Genomic DNA, 15,165 nt, shown 5'->3' with positions numbered 1-15,165 from the left:
GTCTTCAATGTTTCATCTACTGGGGAAGATGGAAGGCCTTGCCCAACTGTGGATACCACCTCACCATAGTCTTTCTTTTCTGTAAGTCTACCTTGCGGGGTTTATTTTCTTCATCTGCCCAGAGGGACAGTACAGTTGCTATCATCTACACTGTGATAGTCCCTGTGCTGGATCCATTCAACTGTAGCCTGAGGAACAGGGATATGAAGAGGGCCCTGGGGATGCTTCTTGGCAGTAAAACATTTTTGTCTCTACGACAGGAAAATGTAGACAACTTTCTCTGATTCAACAACTACCTTTTCTTGTGCCAGCAGTTTGGTGTGGGTGCGCAGCATCACATATCTTTGGTTCTGGGGCCCTTTAGATCAGTCATCTTTGGCTGTTATGGGGACAGTGTCTGAGAGCTTTGTCTTGAGTGGACTTTAGCTTCGCCAATCCTTTCTTCACATATTAGAAGGAGGAAATTTGGGTACCATAACTATTTTCTCATCTTCTCCCAGTGTTCCAGATGTAATGGAAATTAGAGGAGGGTAAGCTCAGTGCAACAGATACAAGCCAAAAGGGCATTGTATCTCTCACACTTTCACAAATGTAGCCTATGTCAGATAATAAGTATGCCTCACTTGGCTTAGTTCTCCATCCCAGCTTTGTTAGAAACCTCTAAGATCATAGAAATTCAATTTGCATCAGGATATCAGGCCAGAAAAAATAATGTGTATGAGTCTTTGTTGCTTTTTGTATGTTGCAATATTTGTGTTGGTTGATGATTGCTAAGTTCACAATAAAAGGAATTTGATTTTTAAAAATACTTGTAGGTTTTTGATGTCTTTATAAAGGACATAACCTGAGTCACCTGACTCCCAGACCCAATACCCAAGGATCTTATACCACATCATTTCTTATGCCACAATAATATCGCATTACATTCATATACCATGATTAGTTTATCTACTCCCCAGTAGTGACACCCTCTTAGTTTCCCATTATTTTTGGCTACTATGAAGAGTTGCTATAAATATTTTTTAACATATAGATCTCTTTTTTTCTTTCTGAACTCTTTTGGGTATGATCTTAGTAATGTAACTAGATCAAAGAGTATACACAGTGTAGTAACTTTGAGCAAAACTTTTTAGGTTTATGTAATCTAAATTGACTATTTTATCTTGTATAAACCTAGTACTGTTTAGTCATTAAATTCTTCCTCTACCCATGGATAAGAAAGGTAATTTCCTCTTTGATCCTCAATTTTTTTATGATGTGATCTTTTATATCAGGATAATGTGTCCATTTTGAGCTTATCTTGGCATTTCTTGCGAGATGTTGGGATAAGTCTGATTTCTCTTAGGTCACCTTCCAGTAAATTTTTCCTTCTGTAATTGAGGTCTTTAGGTATATCAAACACTATGCTGCTGTTTTTGTCGGCTTCTGTATATAGTGTACCTAATCTATTCTACTGATTAACCTCTCTAATTAGTATTAAATCACTTTATTTTTAAAAATTAAATTTGATCTTTTCTATGAACAAAAATATATTTTCCTCTACTACCCACCTCCCTACCCATTGAAAAGAAGAAAAAACAAAACTCCTATAATAACTATGAGTAATTAAGTAAAGCAAATTATCACATTGTCCATGTCCAAAAAATATGTGCCTTAATGTACATTCTGAGTCCATTGCTACTGTGTCAGGAGATGGGTATTAAGCTTTTTTATGAGTTAACTGGGAATCAGTTGACCTAGTACATAGGTGGTGCAGTGGATAGAATGCTGGACCTGGAGTCAGAAATTCCTGATTTCAAGTCCAACTTCAAACACTTATTAGTTGTATTATTAGACAAGTAACTCAACCTGTGCTTTGTTTGGTTTTTCCTCATCTATAAAATGGTGATAATAATAGCATCTAATAGCACCTACCTTTCATGATTATTGTGAAGATCAAATGAGATAATAATTGTAAAGCATACAGCACAATGTCTGGTACATTTTAAGTGCTATATAAATGTTGGTTATTATTGTTTTTGTTGGTCACAGCATTAATAAGTTCTTTAGTCTTTCAAAGTTGTTTGCCTTTATAATGTTCTTGCTATTGAGTAAATTATTCTCCTGGATGTGCATACTTCCTTGTTTATCAGTTCTCACAAGTCTTCCTAGATTTCTCTAAAACCATCACTTTCATCAATAGTACAATAGTAGTCCATCAAATTAATGTAACATAATTCATTCATTCAGCCATCTTCCAATTGATGGCCACCTCCTTACTTTCCATTTTTTGCCACCTTATAATGAACTGCTATAAATATCTTTGTACATTTGGCTCTCTCTTCTTTTTCTTTGATCCCTTTAGATTATAAGAGTAATAGTGGTAACACAGGATCAAAGGATATACATAGGTGTAATTTTGGGGCCATAGTTCCAAATTGCTTTCCAGAATGCCATGACAAATTCACAGTTTCGCCAACAGTACATTAGTGTATTTGTTTTTTCATAGATTTTACAGAACTTGTCATTTTCCTTTTTTGTTCACTTTCCCCATCTGAAATAGAACCTTAGAGTTCTGGAAGTGTTTGCAGTGTCAAATAGAACCTCAAAGTTGCAATAATTTGTATTTTTCCAATTATTATTGATTTGGAACTGTACTTTATATGGCTTTTGAAAGCTTGATTTTTTTTCTTCTGAAAACCATCCTTTCACACTCTTTGACTATTTATCAAGTGGGAAATTACTCTTATTCTTATAAATTTGAATCTATTCCCTATGTATCTCAGAAATTAGGCCTTTATCAGATAAACTTGGTACAAATATGTTTTCCCCAGTTACCTGCTTTTCTTCTCATTTTAGCTGCATTGCTTTTGTTTGTGCAAAGACTTTTCAATTTGTTATCGGAATGATACATTTTATCTCTTGTGATTTTTATCTTTGTTTTGATCTTGAACTTTTCCTCTAACTACATCTGAAAAGTAATTTCTCTCTTACTCCACTATTTTGTTCATGATATTACCTTTATAGCTAATTCAAGTATCCACTTAGAGCTTATTTTGGTAAAATGTGTAAGATGATGATCTATATGAAGTTTTGTTTTGTTTTGCTTTTTTTTTGTTGTTGTTTGTTTGTTTGTTTTTGCCTTACTGCTTTGCAGTTTCCCTGCTTCTTTTTAGTTAATAGTGAGTTCTACCCTCCCTCCCAATAGCTGGGATTGGGGGTTTATCAAAGATGAGGCTCCTGTGCTCATTTGTTTGTACATATTATATCCCTGATCTGTTCTATTTATCCACTTCTTTATTTCTTAACTAATACATAATCATTTTAATGATTATTGCTTTATAGCAATAATATAATATAAGCTATATGTAGCAATATGTTTGAGATCTGGAACTGATCTTCCTTTCCATGATTTTTTTCATTATTACTCCTGGAATTCTTGACCCTTTATTACTCCATATGAAATTGTCATTCTCTCTAGCTCTATAAAATATTTCTTTGGTTATTCTGATTGATACAGTATTAAATGAGTAAATTTATTAGGTAGTATTGCCATTTTATTGTTTGGCTTGACCCATGCGCAAATAGTTAATTTTTTATAGCTATTCAAGTTTGTTGGGGTTTTTTTTCTGCAAAGAATGTTTTAGAATTGGATTCAAGTGTGCCTAGATGTACTATGGCAGATACATTCCCAAATATTTTATAGTGCCTATGATTGTTTTAATGAATTTTTAGCACTAATTAATTGATTTTTCATAGTATACAGGAATACTAATTATTTATGTGCATTTATTTTATATTCCACAACTTTGCTGAATTTGTTAATTGTTCTGATTTTTTTTTGGCTGACTTTTTAGGGGTTTCTAAGTAAATCATCATATCATCTGCAAACCTGAGCAATTTTGTTTCTGTTTGTCTGTGCTTATTTGCTTGATTTTTCTTTCTTCCTCTGTTACTATAGATAGCATTTCTAGCATTATGTTAAATAGTAGTAGTGATAATGAAAATCCTAGTTTTATTCTGATTTTATTGGAAAAGCCATAGATATCTTCCTAACAGTAGCATTGTGTCTGATAAATCCAAAGCTCACAACTACTAAGGTAATGACTCATTCTGGAACAGAAGCTAATGAAAAAACTGGAAATCATTCCAGTAGAAATTAGGTTTAGGCCAAGATGCCTCTTAAATTCCAATAAGGTTCAAATTTCTACATGACCTGGGTATATAAGGTCATATCATAAGTAAATTAGAGAAGTAAAGAAGAAATTACATTTTGGATCTATGAATAGGGGAAGGGTTCATGACAAGAGAGATAAAGATTATAAAAAACAAAATTGATTATTTTAATTACATAAAATTTAGAAGGTTTTACATAAACAAAATTAATGTAAAATAGAAAAAATATAAAAATAGAAGAGAAACAGTTAGCTGGGACAAAATCTTTGCAGCTGGTCTCTCTAATAAAAATATAATATCCAAGACATATAAGAAACTGATTCAAATTTATAAGTCTAAGAGCCATTTCCCAATAGATAAATGTTCAAATGATAAGAACAAGTAAGAACTCTGAGTGATCATCAGTCATATGAAAACATATTCAAAGTAACTAATATTTCAACAAATTCAAATTAAAACAACCTTGAAGTTCTTTTTTCATACCTATGAGATTGGTAAATATGATGAAAAAGAAAAACAGCAGGTGTTTGGGCTGTAGGAAGACGGATATACTGGGGTATAGTTGGTGGAGCTGTGACTTAATCTAGCCATTCTGGAAACAACTTTAAAATATACAAAAGAGAACAGAAGGACATCAAAAGGGAAATTCAGATAAGCAATATAGCTTTTAAAATATGTTGTTTATGATACATGTTGAAAGCAAATTGTACATAATAGAAGTTTGTGGTTTTAAATGTAATCCACTTTTTTCTGTTCTACTTTGTCTACAGAGATACTCTTTTTTAGGTGTAAAGAAAATTAATAAATTTAAAAGCAATCTGTATTTTATTTCCAATGTACATAATAAACTCAAGAATTTTTTCCCTTTCGTTTTGAACAGGGGGCATGGAAAGTTTTACTGAAAGCCAGGCAAGAGATATGGAGATTAAAAATGTTGGGAAACTCAACTTAGGTTATGGTGGTATAGAAAATGAAGCTAAGCCTGGTAGTAACTTTCAGTTTCAGATCACTGGGTGTTGCATGGTTTCACAAATAGGAAATTCTCCTCCTCTGTCTCTACCTCCTCCATTATGGGCCCAGGTAATTTTGTAGCTAGTTGGTGCAGTGGATAGAGAACTGGGCCAGGAGTCAGGAAGGTATAAATTGAAATCTGGCATTAGTAATTTACTAGCTGTCTGACCCAGGACAAAATATTTAACCACCATCTGCCTCAGTTTCCTTGACTATAAAATGAGGACAACAGTAGCACCAACTTCACAGGGTCATTGGGAGATTCAAATGAAATATCATTTAACACAGTGCCACGCATATGGTAGGTCCTCTCTTCTCTTTCATCAGTTCATTACTCATTAGCCGTGTCTGCCTGAGATACATATAATTATGGATGTGTTCAGTTTATTGGATTTTTAAAAATAAACTATTTTTGGATTTGTTTCTATATAAAACCTTATTTAAGTCCTTCCTATTAGAATAGCAAGGCTTAAAGGGAGCAGGTACTTTGCCTGCTATTCAACCTATTCCCATCGATAATATTATCCTGTAGTCTAAGGGAAATCCAGGAGTTTATTTGTATACTTCCTCATTAACTAACAAAATTTCTACATGACTCCGATTTAATAATAGCTCCAGGCTCCCACCAGTTCATGAAATATCACTTATTTCATAAACTGGAAAAGCTTCCTTTTTCTGCTGTAGTTACTCATATTTCTCTGTACATTAAATATTAAATCCTTTCATTTCCTAGAATTAAAAATATTAATTAATAAAAATAAAATTTATAAACAATGAAACCATTAATAAAACAAGTATATAATTATTTAACTTTGAGAATGATCACAACCTGTCATCTCAGACCATCACCATAATGGTAATGACTTCTCTTTGCTTCTGAGAACATAGTCACACAACATGTAGATCATTCTGAATAAGAAGCAAAGTCTCTATGTATGTATTCTTTTGAAGTTAAAGCTGTTTCATCAAGAAATAAAGCCTCAGAGTGACTAGGCGGTACAGTGAATAGAAGACTGGACCCAGAGTGAAGAGGACCAGAGGTCAAATCCAGCCTTGGACACTTATTGTGTGACCCTGGTCTGGTCACTTTAGTCCAATTGTCTCAAAAAAAAGAGTAAACAAATAAAGCCTCTCCTTATTCTTTCATTTTATTTTCCAAGCAACTAGGTGACATGGTGGATGGAGTACTGGGCTTGATGCACAGAAGATCTGAGTTTGAATCTTGCCTTAGATGTTTACTAGCTATTTGTATTTGAGCAAATGCTTTATCTTCTCTCACCATAGTTTCCCCATATGTAAGATGGATATGATATGAGCATTTACTTCATAGGTTTGTTGTGAGTTCAAAATGGAATAATACATATAAAGCATTTTAGAGCTATATAAATTACAGTTATTATTATTTTTCTCTATTTTCTTCAGTTTCTCTCCAATCATAACAGTTTCCTTAGTTTCTCCCAACCCATTATTCCTAATATTCTTTCCCAACATTTTGAAAAGCCATTTCTTCAACATTCAGTTCTTTAAAATATATCAATAGATCTACAGTCTGTGAGAAAGCTTAGTGAAATGTCTTTAATTAGGAAAAAAGTAAATAGGTTATCTACATTTCAAGGTATATCAACACTACAAGGGGCCTTGGAACAGAATCTAAAGCTAGAAGAGACTTTAAAAGTCACCCATTCCAACAATCTCATTTTACAGTTAAGGAAATTGAAGTTTTCCCAAGGTCACAGAAGTGGTAAAGTGAATCTATTCAATTTATTGAATTCTTAAGAAGTTCTTTTAAACGCATTTCTACACAAAACCTTACATAAGTCTTCATTAGTGTATCAAGGTTTAAAGAGTGCAGCCTTCAGCCTGCTACTTAACCCATTCTTATCTAAAATGTTATCCTGAGTCTTACAAAAACTTTTCTAAGGTCACCCAAGTGGAAAATAGTGGAACCATGATTTAAGCCCAGTTCTAACTCCAAATCCAATGCTCTTTTCACTACAGTGTAGTGCCTTTCTATAGAACATGAAATATTAGATTGATAAGAGATCTCAAAACAGCAAAATTAAACTAGAACATGGAATGTTAGGAGAAACCTTGGAGCACATATTTTTGCATCCAGAAGGGACCTAAGAGATCATATAACCCACCTTCACTCATCTGCTTAAGATACTGACACTACTCACTTCATCTTTCCTCTTAGGGAAGGAACTTGTCTTATATTTCACTGGAAAAAAATGAGACAGTTGGTTCTGAATTTACTCTTCTCATCAGTTCTACAGTTCTACCCACCTCAGCACTCTCCTTTGTTCAGTCTCAGTAGAAGAAGTGACTCTTCTTACCAATACCAACACATCTACTGGTGCCCTTTTGCCCCTTGGGTCATCTCTCCTTTCTTCCTAATTTTCAATCTTTCTTAATTCATTGATTACTTTCCTTCTGTTTACAAACATGACCAAATTTCATCATAGAAAACTTTTTTGGAAATAATATACTTTGTGGGAGGTTTGTTTAAGAATTTGATTTCAGTAGAATCTCTTGTGTCAAAGCAATATCAATAGGAAATTTGAAAAATAAAATTGGCAGAGAAGCGCATAAGTGAAGGGGTAGAAGTGGCAGAGTGCAACACATGTTCAGGAGGTAGAATAAATAGTTTGTTTTAAGTGGGGAACAGATTATATAAAGAGAAATGAGATGAAATAAAGCTGGAAAGGCAAACTAGTTCTATATCATGCCTGCTTTTGAATTCCAGGCAAAGAAATCTGTCTTTTACTTGGTAGGCAATAAGGAAATCATTAGAGTTTTGAAGAGAGGTATGACATAAATAGTTATATTGATAATGAGTGAATGAATGCATAAATTATTCATTAAATGCTTATTATATTTTAGGAAGTGTGCTAAGCCCTGGGAATAGAAATCCATGCAACCAAAACAGTGCCTATACTAAAAGGAGCTTATATTCTAATAGGTCAAACTAACACATAAAGGGAACTGGATGGGGTAGGATGCCAAGGTGACTGCATAGCATGGAGATGGTTGGGATACAACATAGAGACCAGTTCTAGGCAAGATAAGGAAATATTTAGCAAAATAAATAAAAATACAATAAAATTTAGAAAATGTTACTATGTCATTTTCTAACTTAATGTGTATCCTAGAGGGATTCTTATGTGTGATTTAGTGGTCCCTTGTTCCTATTTGAGTTTGACACTACTGGTCTATGGACCCCATTTCAATTTTGCAAACTTTAGATTCCACAATATTTATTACCACCCTATGAGGTAGGGAAGGCATATATTTTTTATTCCCATTTTACAGATAAGGAAGCAGTGACTCATATATACCCAGATTCTCACAGTGTCAAAACCATGGCTACAGTGTAGCAGAAAATCTCAAAATATCTCAAAATGGGGGCAACTAGGTAGCACAGTAGATAGAGCTCTGGCCTTGGAGTCAGGAGGACCTGTGTTCAAATTCAACCTCAGACACATGACACTTACTAGCTGTGTGACACTGGGCAAGTCACTTAACCCCAATTGCCTCACCAAAAAAAAAAAAAGAAAAAAAATATTGACCTTATAAGTGCATTGGCAAAGGACTTAAAGGCCTCAGATCTGTGCTACGTTCTGATGGCAATATGGGAAAACAGGTATTTTTTTTTTTTGGCTAGGCGATGGGATTAAGTGACTTGCCCAGGGTCACACAGCTAGTAAATGTTATGTGTCTGAGGCTGGATTTGAACTCAGGTCCTCCTGAATCCAGGGCCAGTGCTCTATCCACTGCACCACCTAGCTGCCCCAGGGCAGTCGGTATTTAAAGCCTGAAAGAGAAGAAAAAGAAGGCCCACCACTGAAAGGCTGGCTGGCATTGTAGATCTTTATGGCAAATTAATCTACTTTCAGTGAGAAAATCAGACCTGTAAAGGTGAAGCAGCAGAGTTGGTATTCTTATAGGCTCTCTCTCATGAGTGTTTATTTTTCTGTGTATGGCCCTCAGTAAGCAAACCTTCAATATATCTGAGGGAGTCGTATGTAGGTCTGTTTCCTCTTTATTTTTATAACTTATGTGCTACGGTTTTGCTTTGCATTTTTTCAATCTGGCTTGGGGTCAGCTTTATATTATATTAGTTTGTGATAATGAAGTTTTCCTGAGGCAGATGGCTTCTCAGACACAGCAATTTTCTATGACTCTACCCAGGAAACCTTCAGGTGAGTCTGAGTCTCATATATAAATAATATATAACTAGTAAGTGGCTTAGTAATCAGCTTAGTAATATGTTTGTTCCACTTTTAAAATGATAAAATCTATGTTGTGTTCTTGGCTTGGGCACACATCCAGAAATGTGGGGAAATCTCCTGGCTGTTTTACTTCATGATTTGTCTCTTACTCTCTGTCTGTGGACCATATGGAAGGTTTTATTTAAAGGAGCAAAAACATAAAATATAATACAAGAGAGAACTTGCTGTAACCCACAGTTGCCAATATTCCCCAGTGAGTGTTTCTTAGTGTCACTTCCAGAGCTAAGGAGAAGAATCTTCTTGTACTCATGCTCTTGTTATCAGCACCTTGCCCAGTGATTGCGGCAAAGCTGAAAGTAGATGGCGGCTTCATTACTTAAGCCTAGCTTACATGCAGCTGAGTAGCACTGTGCCACTGCCATCATATGGCGTATAGGGGCAGTGCTACCAAGGATGTTTAAGGAGAAGGAAAGGCATTGTAGGAGGTGGCAAATCTAATTAGGCTGGTCTGTTTTTGGAAAGAGTGCTGCTCATCACACATGATTCATAGGAATCATTGCCCTGCACCAATCAGGAGAGGGGGAGGGAGAGGGAGAGGAGAAGGAGAAGGGGAGAGAGAGAGAGAGAGGAGAGAGAGAGAGAGAGAGAGAGAGAGAGAGAGAGAGAGAGAGAGAGAGAGAGAGAGAGAGAGAGAGAGAGAGAGAGAGAGAGAGAGAGAGAGAGAGAGAGAAGAGAGAGAGAAGAGAGAAGAGAGAAGACAGCAAGAGAGCATGCACGTGTACGTGTCTGTCTGTGCTTCTCTGAATGTTTGATGTTATGTGGAAGCATTTTATTTTACCCTTATAAGGGCTGAGTCTGTGATGAGAAGACTATTCAGAAAGAATTTTTATGGCATTTCTAATTTAGCACTGGTTCTGAAGTTTTGTTGCAGTATCCTAAGAGCATGTTTTTAAAACCCAGACATAATACTCAGTGCTTGCTGATACTGATGCTCTGATGTGCTCTTTAAGCTTTTTAGAGTATTTTTTTGGAAGCTCAAAGAAGAAGATTGGTAGTTCTCCTTCCCTCACTCCAAGTCCTCATTCTGTTATTTCTGTTGTAACCTTGGGCAACTTACTTCACCTTTGTGGGTCCAAGTTTCCTATATATAAAGTTAGAGGGTTGGACTATAAGCTATCCAAGGTCCCATATAATTCTAAATTCTAGGTCTATGGGTTATATATTTCACTCTTTTGACTTCATGCTTTTGCTCTTATTATTTCCTATGCCTGGAATTCTCTTTTCCCTTTGCCTATTGAATTCCTACTTATCCTTTAAAGCCTACCTTGAGTACCATCTCCTACAGAAAGTGTTCTCATCCTTTCCTTCCATCCTAGCCTTCCGCCTGGACCTTAATCTTCTCTGCATCGCTCTAAGGCACTTAACAATGCTTACTATAGTGTGTATTTGTACTGCATGTATTATGTTGTGTATATATATATTGTGACATATTATAATATTGTCTAACAGAGTTAGCTCTATGTGTGTCTTATTCTCCTCCTAGATTATAAATTTCATAAGGGCAATTGGACACATGTAAGTTTTTACTGGTCAAGCACAGTATTTTGTGCATAGTAGATGCATAACGAATATTAGTAGGATAAATGAATGTCACTTTCATAGAGTAACATTGCCTCCTTCTGTTTGCATATCCATCCTGAAATTTCTAGCCTCCAGTGGTTTGCACCTTCGAATAGCCATGTGATTATCAAAAAGAATCTGCAAATCCAAATGCTCACCTAGCATTATAATGTTAATCCTTCTGTAGTTCTAACAAAATGCACATTTTGAACAATGTGTGTGGATTCTGTTGCAATTCATAAAATGAAAAGTTATTTAAAAGAATTAGTGAATTCATTAGAGTTCTCTGTCACTAAATATCCACTGCTTTTCTTAAGCAATAGATTTTAATAACACAACTACTATACTGGGTGTGGGGGGTGAGGGTGGGGAGAGTCTATGAATGTTTTCCAAGTTAAAAAGATGCCCTCATATCTGAAAGAAATCAGAATTATAGCTTTAGCGTTTGCTTTTGTACTGCTACTGACTGAAGAGTCATAGCTGCTGACTCCATATTCAGGGTGATTTATATTTTACTCTAGCCCACATAGTCTTTCAAATCTTATTGGAAGGGAGATTTCCAACTCCCACCCCTTCACTAAGGAGAACAGCATAGATTTCCAAGAACTTCCAGCACACTTCCACTGGTCCTTAGTTTACTCTCAGGAAGCACTACAGCATGGAATGAAAACAAGGACATACTCAAGAAATAAAGCATACAGGAGGCAACCCCAACCCTTCCCCATCCAGCCAACATAGGCCTCAACAGGATCTGGGTTTCTTGACCATTCCTTTCTTCTCATTTCCCTCCTTTCCTTGTGTTTTAATATTCTGCTTTACCCAGGGTATGAAGACCCTTGAACAATGTTCTCTTCAGCAATCATACCTCACTGTGACATAGGTGGAAGCCGTTCTGTAGTTCATTCAATTTAATTCAATTCAACATTCATTGATCTTATAAGCATACATTAATTATGAGTAGGCCATTTACCAGGAGATGGAATCTATAGAAGCCACAGGATAAATGATATGCTCCCAGGTGTTTATGGGAAACACAGGAGGTCAGAGCCATAAAAATTTGGATTGTCAGAAGACTGGCAAAACAAAAATCAGAACTGAGTTGACTAGAAAAAGATCAGGACAACTGAGAAAGAGATAATTTTATATATCTGTGATCTTACAGATGTGGGCACTCTCTCCTTCCCTTATTGAAGATCAGTGCAGATTCATGCCTTATTCTATATAATTCCAAAATTTCTCAAAAATATCTCAACCTAGCATGCAGGAGATGGTCTACTCATTCTTTTAGAATTTGGGGGAAAGAGTGAGAACATGAGAATATCCATGACAACTAGAAACAGTGTTTGGCACATAGTAGGCACTTAATAAATGCTTGTTGGTTGATAACAACATACTTTTATAGCACTTTATGTTTATAAGATATTTCTTTCACAAACATTCTACAAAGTAAGCAGTTGTAAGAATTATTATACCATTTTATAGATGGGGAAATTGATGCTCAAGGAAGGGAAGTGATTTGCCTAATTCAAATAAACCATAAATAGCAAAGCTAGAATTTGAATCGAGATCTCTAGTCTCCCAGACCAGAGTTCTTTCAACTATAGTTTGCCTTTAAAATTATCAAGGACACCCAGCCCATAAAGATTTCCTTAATACCAGAAGTACTAAATGAAAAATTTATCCTTCTCTTCCTCAGGGTGTGGAAATGTCTTCAGGAAGTTTCAGAGTATCCTAGAAGATGTTTAGAAAAGTGACATGCACATTCTACAGATAATAATAACAGTAATAATAATAAAAGACATTTAAATAGTGCTTTACAGTTTCCAAAACATTTTACATAGCATATCTCATCTGAAATATTCCCTATTTTTTATAAACATTTTACTTACAAACACTCTGTCTAGACCATAAGGACAGGACTAGTATTGGTATTATAGTTCAGCTCTAGTCTGAGTTAAATAAGATACTATAGGCTAGCCTGGGAAACTAATGCATTTTCATAATATCAGATTGTCAAATTTTAGAGTTAGAAGTAGTCTATAAATCATCTAATCACCAGGTTCTGACCTCTTATTTTGTAGATGAAGCTGAGGTTCATGGAGAAATATTCTCAGCAAGAGGCTGATGCTCCAGGAATTCCAAATCCTCTGATTCCAAATCCGTGCTCTTTCACTATACTATGTTGCCATTTTCTATAACAAACACCTTCTGAGCTCCAAAAAGAAAATCAACTTTTTTGCATATTTTTTGCTAAATATTCAAATTAAATTTTAGAGCAATCCAATTATAAGCTGAAACCTACTTGCATTGTTAAACCATGGATATTTTTTTTACAGCAGGAAGTAATTAAGAAGTCACACAGTCAAACTCCACTGTCATACATGAATATATTTTGCATCATTTATAATACATGGTCATCTAGGCTCTGTTTAAGCATCCTCTGTAAAGGAGAGCTCACTACCTTGCAAAGCAGCTCATTCTATTATTGGACCATCCCTGAGGGTTACAAAGTCCTATCTTGTATTAAAGGACTGCACTACTGACTCTGTAGCCCAAAGAGGAGCTTTCCTTCTCCTAAGACTCAGGGAATGAAAGCAGAAGCTGCTTTATGCAGGAGAGAGTGTCCTATTGGTTCCCTTGATATTTTACAAGAATACTAATCTTCCCTAATCCCATTCTGTCTCCTCTCCCTGATGAACTATTACAGTACTCATGCCAGACCTAGATTTTCCACCGTAATCATCAGAGGTAATCTAGTCTAACTCTGATTTTGCCCTCTGAAGCCAATTGTAAGAAGTAAAATCTCTCTTCCAAATCACACCAGGCAGGTCCTTGGAAAGAGCTGGAGTCTGAAACTTGGGTATAAATCTTGACTCTGCAGTTTATTGTCTATATGACCTTAGGCAAGTCAACAAACCTTTCTGAACCTCCATTTCCTCATCAGTAAAACAAGAGTTTGAACTATATTATTTCTAAAATCTTTTCCAGATCTAAAATCCTGATTTCTAATCCTTAACTTGTAAAATAAGAATAGCTAGCATTTATACAGTACTTCAGGTTAGCAAAGCCTTTTCCATGTTACTTATTTGATCCTCACCTGTCACCTAGATAATATCAATTTCCCCATTTACAAAGTGGGGCTGGCAGAGCTTGTGGTTTGCCCAGGGTTGCACAGCTAGTACATATTTGAGGCATGATTTGAACATTACTTTTCCAGACTCCAAGTCCAGCACTCTATGTGTTGTGTTACCTGTCTCTCCTAAATCTTTTCTTCTCCAGTTCTTTTCATTGATTCTTATGTGGCATAGTTTGAAGACTCCACCCTATTCTGGGCTCCTTTTCTGAAGGAACTTTGGAATTTAGCAATATTATTTTCAGCCATGGACACCTCATTCAGGGCAGTGGTAAAGGGTACTTGCCAGTGTGGTAGGGCACTGATAATATCTTTGAGGAGATGACATCAAGTGAAAGAAAGAGGGAATTAATTTGTGTAGGCAGCACTAATACTTAGTATTTCTTCAGCTGCTAGAAATGGAATAATATTTCATTCTTAGGGGGTTTTTTTTGCTTTCTCTATTCAATCCCTTCTTTCTCTTTCTAGTCTTCCTACACTAAAAAAACATTCTTCTTTCACCTTTCTTTCATCATTGAGCAAGGAAAGAATGTTGGAAAACCCTCCGGACTGAGTTCAGGGAGGCCTGTAAGTTCGACTCACCACTTTGCTATCTATGAATGGTGTGACCTTAAGTAAGTAATTTAGTTTCTCTGAGCTTCAGCGCCCTCATGTGTAAATAGTACGGGTGGGGATTTGAAATTTGACTAGATGTTCTTTCAGTTCCCTTCTGGCTTTATATTCCCAGGATCACTAAGATGATCTTTCTAGCTTTAATACTCTATTGTTCTATGATATCATTATAATTATCTTTCACCTCTTCCATTTACTACCTCAACCCCTCATTCTTCATAAAGTGTTTTCTTCTGCTCAAGAACTTTCAGAGTAAGTCACATAGATGTAACCATGCTTTATCTCACATTTTGTGATGCTGGCTTGGGTAAATCTCATTGTCCCCAGGACTTCCCACAAATTCTGATTTGAGCTTATTGAAAAAACAAAGACCTTATTGATCTTAGTTAAACATGTTTTATC

Source organism: Phascolarctos cinereus, unplaced genomic scaffold, assembly GCF_003287225.1.
Source record: "Phascolarctos cinereus isolate Bilbo 61053 unplaced genomic scaffold, phaCin_HiC Scaffold_2;HRSCAF=192, whole genome shotgun sequence".
Classification (NCBI taxonomy): Eukaryota; Metazoa; Chordata; class Mammalia; order Diprotodontia; family Phascolarctidae; genus Phascolarctos; species Phascolarctos cinereus.
This window is presented reverse-complemented; position numbering follows the sequence as displayed.